Source organism: Halichoeres trimaculatus, unplaced genomic scaffold (assembly GCF_033239565.1).
Source record: "Halichoeres trimaculatus isolate MK-OKI-2021-1 unplaced genomic scaffold, fHalTri1.1 fHalTri1_scaffold_4, whole genome shotgun sequence".
Taxonomy (NCBI): Eukaryota; Metazoa; Chordata; class Actinopteri; order Labriformes; family Labridae; genus Halichoeres; species Halichoeres trimaculatus.
Window position 1 is genome coordinate 7272490 of NW_027437182.1, and position 10162 is coordinate 7282651.

Here is a 10162-nt window from a genome sequence, read left to right on the forward strand (position 1 = left end):
GACAGCACGGTTTCCACATTCATCTCCTGCCTGATCTCCGCGGGATCATACGCACAAGAGGTGAAGAGCAATTCCATTTGCTGTCAACAGCGGAGATGCCTTGCTAACAAAAACCAGGGGAGTATAGGAGAGGAAAACATGATTGTAACCCCACTGGCACCCAGTGATATTACACACACCAAAGTCACTGTCAAGTTTGAATGTACACAAAGGAGAGAGGACTGGGGAGGTTTATATTTCATAAGCATATGTTAAAACAAATGTTTAGGCATGAGATTTCTTTCATTTATGCTGAGAAAAATTACTGCTTCAATCCCAAAGAAGTTGGGATGTTGTGAATAATGTTGATGAAAACACAATTTCATGTTGTAAAAAATGCAAAGATGATAACTTTAATGTTGAAAATGGGTTTTTGAAGTGATTCTTAGCCTATGTGTTGATTTCCACTTTAGAGTCTGGTCTATTTTTTTCTTGCTGCTTTTTAAATACGTATTTTCAAGAAGCACAGGGTTACATTTCTGCACCCTCAGATGAAATTAAAGTACATTCACTGTAAGACAATAATGCCAATTCATATTTTCAGGCTTGTCCTCTTGCTTTGATAATATTTCAGAGAAACATGGAAGTGTAATTTCTGCTTGCTAAGATGAAACGCAATGTCATTCACTACATCAGAAATCACATCTTAAAAGATTGCATACTCTGCAAACCACGTTGTCGATCGAAGGCCGCCATCCTCACTTGGACCAAAACAGCCTATATACAACTCCCCCCTTTAATTACAACCGTGTGTTCAATCAGAAAGCATAAAACTCCCGGTGGGTAGGTGGCATCTGTCTGTGAGGCCGGGTAGGATTGATGTAGCCGAGTGTGTGAGAGCTGCCTGGGCCGGCAGGCTGCGACCTGCGACACAGCCCCATCACTTTTATGACATCTTAAGGAATCTTCTTTTTAATACAGCCCATTACTGCTGACATACAAATCTTCTCCTACGTGGCCCCAGCTATGGCCTGATCAATTTTTACTCTGCTGAGCCGTCCCCTTTCCCCTCATTTTGTCATCTCAAAATTCATATTATATAGGATTTTCTTATGGGAAAAACTGCAATAAAAATATGTTACCACTCCAAAGATGTGCACAAGTCAGTACTTGGCTGTTACAAAGAAGCTTTGCAGAGAATAAAATTTGTTTCTGTAGTAAGCAGAACTGTTTAAATGTTATTTATTTTTATGTTCCTAAGAAAATATATTGTGAGGGGCAGCATTGATTTAGAACATAACCACGTCTCGATACGGGTCGGAGGGGCTGAATTTATGAATCCTTTGCACAACTCCTTTAATTGAATTTTCCAAATCTCTCACCACACACAAATAATCAATACCTACTGCTGAGGGAAACTTGCCTCAGAATTATTAGAGCCTTTCTTTTTCAATTTTGTAGTCATCAGCACATACAGACGCTGCGGGTAATGCTGTGACTATACCCAGAGGATTTATGCCTGACCCAAGTCTGATTGCTCAACAAGAGTGACTTCTTTGGAATGCTTACTGAAACTTTTGTTAACCTTAAAGGGCGGTCGTAAGCGCTTCTTAAAGCGGTACTCTCACTTTGAGGAAAGTACCAACTATCACAGCATGAGGCAGCAAGGGATGACAAGGCAAGGCATCGACAGAGAGGTGAAGAGGGGAAAGGAGCATGACAGTTAAGGAGATGTGGGATTCAGGATTGGTCTCAAGAGTTTGGGGTTTACCTTTGCTGCTTTAGCTGACAACATGTTGGCACCTGAGAGAGTGGGGGGGTCTAACTTACAGCGTATGAGGCTCTGCGTGGTGTGTAACACTTGAGGTTTTGGCTGCTATAGCCTGTTCTTGTTCTGGTACACTCTTGAATAGTTAGCCCGTTCATTATTAGTTAAAAGCATAGACTGTTCCTGATACCGTGACATGAAGCCAATCTGCGGACGCAGCCACATTCGTTATGACGCCGGCTGTGACCTTACTTTCTAACAACTACCGGTCACGTGACCTGAGCTGTTCCTGTGATTGGAAAATCAGATGATCCTAACTCCCTAACTGCCGAGTTAGAATAAAAACTCACTCACTGTACAGTGTGTGACAATGGCGAAATCAGTGTTTCAGACCAAAGCCATTTTTTGAACCAGGCTGTAAATATACTTTTCAATGCTGTCAAAGTCATTTTTTGGCTGGATGTATATGCGAGTTCTGGTCTTTCTGCAGCCAGCCTCTAGCTGATTCTTGATGAACAGCAACTTTTAGCACTTCCCCATAGGCTTCATTTTTCTAAACCAGATGTTGCCCCTTGGTGAAAAGTCAGCTAAATGTGTGTTCAGTTGCAAACCCCAGAGTATCTGCTGTGAGTCGCTCACAGTGCGAAGGAAAAGAAAGTTAGTTATGATTTGGCACTACATTAATAAAGACTGACTGGGTGACTGACTGTACCGCTCTGTATACAGTAAGTCAGTCATTTTCATACACCAAATGTACCATAATGACTAGAAAAAATGCTTCAGTAACAGAAACATGTTAACATGTTAAATTCTGTTTTCTGGTATTTCTGGAGCCTGCCTCAAGCAGAAACTTAAACTACATTTTTGCACTTCTGCATTGACATTGCTTGTAGCTGGAGGTTGCCGCTTGGTGAGAATACACCTATGAGTGGTAATCACAAATGAGTTATTTGTTTTAGCTTAAAGATGCTATATGAAGGATGTGTTTTAATTGGACTACCTTGCCACCTTCTGGCCCGGAGTCTCACACACACTGTCGTAAATGACTTTTAGCGAGGTGTGGGTTTGTTTTGGAATTAAATAGAAATAGAAATAGAAATAGAAAATACTTTATTTATCCCCGAGGGGAAATTCAGGAGTCACCGCAGCATTTAAGAAAACAAAAGTAAGAAAGAGTATAGAAAGTGCAAAAAAGTCCATAAGAAATTAGATGACGACATCAAATGGAGGCCGAACCAAAAGAAAAAAGTTCTTTGTCCAAGACAACTTTTTACTGAATACAACATGCCGAGGTAAGGTTTTAACCAGTACAGTTACGTAGTGATACAGTTTGAAACATGTCAACAAGCAAACATTGTAGTAGCTGGCCATATGTAGTGCTATCGGCAGCCTGGTGCTCTGACGTATCGTATAATGTGTAATCTGCTGACTGTGGGTTTGAATGAACATTATCACAAACAGCTTAGCCCCTGTGTTAGCCTTTGGCTTGGGCTGTATCACTCTCCCGTAAAGCAATTTAAAATAATCTGTAACCAGTAATATTGGTGCTGGTAATCTCATTTCAAAGTGTGGATTACAATCAGGCATGTATCTAGAAGGGAGACTTTTGCAGGATCAAGATCACATCACAAACTCCCCACAGCCCCTTTAACAAACATAGTAGCCGTCAGTACCGTGGATGAGAAAATGAACATGGCAGGATAATCACCACCTTTTAAACTGTGGTATCACTGCAAAAACAAAATTAGTTTTCCCCTGCAACCCTGTAGCTAATAGTACTGTCTGCGTGCTTCCCCTCGAAGCAATTAGAGGTTCCCTGAGACAGAAAATTAATTTACAACAGACAACAGATTTTAAAATTGTAGTCCTGGTTTGAGCAGATTGCTCTCAACTAGAGTGTTTTATATATTCCCCAAATCTAAAGTATCTTTATATCTGCACAATATTTGTGTATAAAATTCAACTTAAATGTAGAGAAAATCAGACGTTACTTCATTTTAGAGCCTAAAAAGGTCACACCTGCTGCTCAGGTAATGCAGGTTTATGTCCGGTTATGTGATATCATGGTTATACTCACATGCTAACTGCACTAAGCTCCAGCACTTTGGGAGGCTGAGTAAATGAAGTGATGTGGCTCAGTGTAATGAGGGTAAAGCAGTGCAATTGATAATTTGACTCTGGATCCATGGAGTATTGAAACTATGAGTGTAGAGCAGTTCATTAGTTTGATCAATGAATAAGCCATCACTGTGCACTTCAAGAGGACCTTTGATGAGGCAGGAAAAAAGGCCACATTCAGTTTGATAAATTAGTACATGTCCCTTTTTAAAGATGTCAAACAGACTATTTTGTAACCAGCTTTCATACTTTTTCATAATATTTTACATAAGTTCATGATTTATTGTGACACGGTTTGGATAAGAGAACAAGCACCGCTATCTACCCAGTCTTTTCCAAAGAGTTTCTTTTACCCCCCCTTTTCCTCATATTCAGCACATGCACCCACAGCCTAAAGGGCATGACAGCATATCTAAACAAACATTTTACACTAGGGCAGAATCATGCTGAGAGATACCATCAACATCATCTGTCTGGATTCCACGCTCTCAGCAAATATAGGCCAAAAGTCTTCAGTGCCTTTGAATAACAGTTTGTTTACTTAAAATGTGTGTCCCAATGCACACAGAGGGTCAATTCTCTCCCACAGCTATCTGCCTTGACATTGTGATCTCTGTTGTTGTAAGGAGGCTTATGCAAAACCGATAAATTTCACAGATCTACCATGTGACAAAAATGTGACATTCCTGCTGTGAGGATCCACAATGCATCATGTATGTTCAGCTCCCTCACTGGAACTAATTAAAATAATTTCTAACAACCTTATCGGAAAACAAGCTTGCCTCCTGACAATACCCCCTGTTAACTTTAAACAAGAAACCATTGTGAGATTGGATCACAAGAATTGCTCTGCTGCAGGCATAATATGTGCCTAAAATAATCAAATTAATTCCCTCACCAGAAAATCTACTCTTTGACTTGTTTGTGTAACCATAACAAAATGTTGTTTTTCCTCCAAAGGTCGTCCAGCACACGATGGTCAACCATAACAAGCACGCGCTGATGCTTTTTCAAGTTAAAAAGAAAAGAGGATGTCCTAGGGCATGAAACAGCATCGTGACTGCTTTTGTTGTCTTCTCAACAAGTGAAACAATTTGGACGCAATCATTTTTCAGGGGTCTGCGAAGCCCTGGAGATATTCCATGTGAAGGATATCTAATAGAATAAATGTTAACAAAAGAAGTCTTGATACAAGCAGATCTTCTTTATGGACAATGCACTCATTCTTTTTGTTCATGTCACTGTTTCTTTTTATTTGGGATGTTCAATACCACTTTTTTTTAGACCAATACCAGTATGAGCACTCCCTCTTGAGCACTTACCGATACCTCTAGTTCTTTTGATACATAAAATTTCAATTAACAGTGACAGATAATTTGTGTGCACAATGCAAAATAAAACAGTTTAACTGTTAACTCTCCTTGGTTCATTCTTATTGTCTAAACAAGACCTGTGCACATTTACTGTGGAGTCAAACCACAGCAATGTAGCGCCAATTACTGGTGAGGAGGACTTACACAATAAAAGATTTTTTTGCTCTGACTATTGGCCATAGACTGTTAAAAAAAAAGGACGTCCACTTGCTCGGCTCGAAGTGAGGTCTCCACAAAAACTGCTCCCCCTGGTGGCTGGCTGCAGTATAGGTTAAAATATACGGCTTTCCAGTTATTCCAGATGGGCTCTGGTCAAACTTTAAAAAATTAATGCACCTCGTAGAAATGTTTCTCACATCTGGTTGTTGTGGTAATTTGAAGAAATCATTTGACTGTCTTGTATTCAAGTCCTCTTTTTTTTCTGAAAAGTTTCGTTTTCATTAGTTATACAAGGTTAAAAACGAGGCTTCACGTAACGTTTGTCGATGATTGACAGCTGCTGTTCTTGTGTATTTTTTTCTGGGATTGTAAAATATGCCAGGAGGTAGAGTCAAGGAGTGATTAGACTCTCAAAAGAAAAAAATATATATATTATTTTTGTCACGCAGCTCCACTCAGATTCTCCCAGAATCCCTCACAGTCTCTACTGCACAGACTCTGGCTGCACAACTGCTACAATGGCTGCACCTGTGACGGGGGTATTTTGGCTTCAAATCCGTACAATGGTAAATGGCGGAGCCACGCTGTCCACTCTATATTCAGTCTATTGTATTAGCTGCTGGTAGCGTTTTTGACCAGTACTGACACCTTGAAATAAGGCTGGTATCGGCCCAATACCGATACCTGGTATCAATATTGGGCCGATACTAGTACCATTAATATTGTTTTTGTATTTAATTTACCACTTGATAGCAGTTTTTCTGTATCCACGAATGTGCTGCTACTTCTAACAAAGTGAATTTCCTCCATTACAGTATCAATAAAGCTTATTTTATTTTATCAAAGGATTTTAGTGGATAAGCTCCGTGAAAAAAAACTCATAAGATATGTGAGCTTCCCTACAAACTTGGATAAACATATCTTTTGTGTAAATGTGTTGAGTTTATACAAACAAAAGTTGTCTCAGACTCATTCTGAATGAATCTTGTGATATTTTTCAACCCACAACTCAAATTAGGCAAGGCCATTAAAGTTCATTAATCGGAATGATAAATCTCAGCTGTTGTATTTATCTTCACTGCATGAAAACAAAATAGCACAAGATTATCAACAGTATTCTAGGTTTTCTACATTTATTAACAGTTTTTTTTACCTTGTCTGTGAGGCTTCTTGAGGTCTTCCTAGATGACTTCACTCTAGATGCTTAAAAAAAAAAAGAAATTATCTAGATGGTGGGACAAGTATATATCAACATAAAACAACGGCTTCATAAATTATTCAAATAATTTAACCTGACATATGTCATGCATTTTACATCTAAAAATGTCAATATTAATTGCCCAAAAATGCTTCTCATAAAGCCATGAGTTGGGGCTGTTTTGTGTACTTAGCTTTTCAGCTTTAGTCCCAAGGTCAGAAGAAGATCCAGTCAAGGGACCCCCTTGTTCACTGCTGCCATCTGCTGACTTATTTGAATACATGATGAAGGAGATGAAAGGAAGAGCTACAAACCCCCCAAGTAAAACACAGAAAAAAACATCAAGATAAGGACAAAGAAACTTCACTGTATTACGAATCAATAATCTCAGTCAGAAAAGAAGCTGACAGCTCTGATCTGAAAGCCACGTCAGAAGTGAGGATTCAGTTTGTAATAAAACCCATCATCATTTCATCTCAGATATGATGGAGATGGAGACATTTCCGACTTTTGCAACGATTTAGGAGCAGAGATCTCACAAAGATTTCCTCCTGCTCTTTTTCGAGGTCTTGATGAATGCACTTGCTGATCTTCCCAGTTTGGATCCCAGCATCAGTCTGAGGTGGACAAAAAAGACCATTTTCAGAAATCACACAATTATCCTAAACAAGGAGCTAAAAAAATTAAAGGCAGATGCAGATATCACAGATAAAAGATAAACAACAGTGAATAATCAACTTATTGTACAAAGAATTAAGCTACTGCATTCCATGACAGTCCGGTTGTGATACTTCATTTCAGATTCTTTTTTTTAAACTGTCTGTAACTAAAGGAGCATCTGAAACACCCTCCATAAGAACTACTCCCCTTCTGATTCATCATAGTATCTCATTTTTAAGCACTTGAAAACTTTATCCCACAATAATTATAACACTGCAGTACCTCAAATGACCCCAATATGACAGAGCCAAGCGAGTGTTATGAATGTACTGTAAATGTAATGTGGTAGTGACAGCACTATAAAATTAAAAACTAATGCTTATCTTGATGGATGGACCCGACACCAAATGTCTGCCTTGACTAAGGAAATGGTTCTTGTCTTAAGTGACTCTTATACAACTATTTTTAGTGCTATGTAAATCACTGATAATTTGGCCAGTGATGGATCTCAGTCATTCCACGTCTCCTGTCATTAAATTCTGATATGTCATTATGACCATCAGGAAAGTGTGGCAATTGAAATATAGCAACTCATAAAAAGGGGGGTTCTCTATAACAGCTGAACTCTGTGCTCTACTTTGGCTTTTTATGTTTTCACGATGAAAAAAATACATTCACAGCCCTCACTATAAACTGTTGGGCAATGCTAAAGCTGAAATCAGGGTACTTACTGTGTCTGCGGAGCCTCTTGTTCATGTGTCACGACTTCTTGGTCTTGGATGGTGAAGCACAGTGTCAGTGGACCATTATCAATTCATCAATTGTTCTTTTTTTTGTTGGTGTTGTATATTAGATGTCTAAAGATGAATAAAAATGGTCGTGGCAACTTCAGAATCCTATGTGACAACTTTAAGATGGCTTATTTGTCTAACCAGCCATTCAAAATCACAGCAACTGTCATGAATGCTACTATGTTACCACGACTACTCACAGTGAGGATAACACAACCAGCAAACAACAACAAAGCTGGTGATTCTCATTCAAATGATTAATGAATAAACCAGAGCAGGTCTTTATATCATCTCTGACAACAAGGTAGTAGTACCCTACCAGCTAGATAAAAAAGTTACTGTTACAAGATGGACAGATAAGGTGAAAGTATTGTGTATTTTTCAGGACAAGTATAACGGAATACAAATCAATATAGTCCCAAATCATCTTTAAATTTCTGATGCTGTCTGAAACTTTTAGATTTAGGTCATTCATCCTGCAGCTTGTTGTACCATGATTCTACGATGTAAATAGTGGAAGTTCATGTGAGGAAAAGCACGTTTAAAATTTTAGGTCAACCCCTTTTTTCAAGTTTCATTTTAAGCAGAAAAGGTCACTGTAAACAAACAAGCTTTTTTTTAAGAAATCCCCTGCCTCACAGCAGCCCATTAACTGTTTTGAGATTGTGGTATGAACAAAAGTGCAGTCATCCTCTTCTGACATTTTCATGATTATATCCTGGAAAAACAACTGAGGCTTTCTTTAACCTTTTACGCTTGTTAAGACAAGTTGTTCAAAGAGAAATATAGCCCATTTTATCCCATTTTAAATGAGATATGTACTTTATCACATCTTAAAAAGAGCAGATAATAAACAGATCATTTCATGCTCTGATTGGATATTAACATAAATGCCAAACACCTCCAAGAGGGGTTTTCAGTTTCAGACCGAGGTGTTTTGTTACTGGTGAGTGATAACGTTTCAGACAGAATTTTAGCTGAATGTGACTCAAGACATAAATCGCATGTGATGAAAACTCACATTTAACCACAGTGAGCCTGTTGCTGCACTCTAAACTCTGTAAACAAAGATCCATGGACTCTCCATCTTTTAAAAAACATGTATAATAAAGATGATCTTCAATGGGGAGAGGCTTTAATAACATCAGAATATCAGGTCTAAATCCATAAACTAATTCAGTAATTGATAAATAACATCGGTTTCTTAGAAGTGAAAGGTATCGGAGCATAAAGGTACCAAAAGCTCACACAATCCCTTTCAAATGTTTTGGATTCAGGTCCAGTGTTCATAAAAGGCTTAAGAACAACGTGAATAGTACAACACATCATGGAGTGATTTGTTGTACCATAAACAAGAGTAAACCAAAGACAGTGGGGAACTTTTGTCTATCCCAGGCCCCTGATGATAAGGAGCAAGAGTTTGTGGACAGATTTCCATTTGTCACTCTGAACTTACCTTTACACTCCACTACACTTAGGGAAACTTCTTTTCCCAAAACTGTCCCATGCATTTCTTACATTTTCTTGTGTCATGATAATGTACCTACCTGCATGGAGGAACTTCTCAGTGTGCAGAACTCTTCTTATGCTGTTAAAATAAAAACATACAAAGTCAGTATTAGTAACCTCCTTTGCTTAACAGGAATAACCGAAGACTTTTCAGCTGAACGTGTAAAACAATCAGCTACTGTAATTTCATGCTAATACTGACCGTTGGAAAGACAAACGAGGGTCAGACAGAGAAAACAGAACAGAACAGGTGCCACACATAAAGATTCCCGTGATACGAAAGTATTTCTGAAGTAATTAAGTGTCAAGTCACATTAACAGCCAAACACCTCAAAGTGTTAAAATATGACGAACACAAACGCAAAACAAAACGATACTCACTGAATTCTGAGACTACTTGATAAAGTGCTTGTTGGACATTTAAATGACTGGCGCCTTTGCTACACTCAAACAGCTCGTGAGACATCATCTGTCAGTTATATAGTTCCGCATGTGCCCTCCGCGGAAAACGGATGGAAAACAAAAAAAAAAAAAAGAACAAAATGAATTCAAAAATATGTCTTTAATATCATTATCAAATTATATTAATTATTTATCAAATAAATGA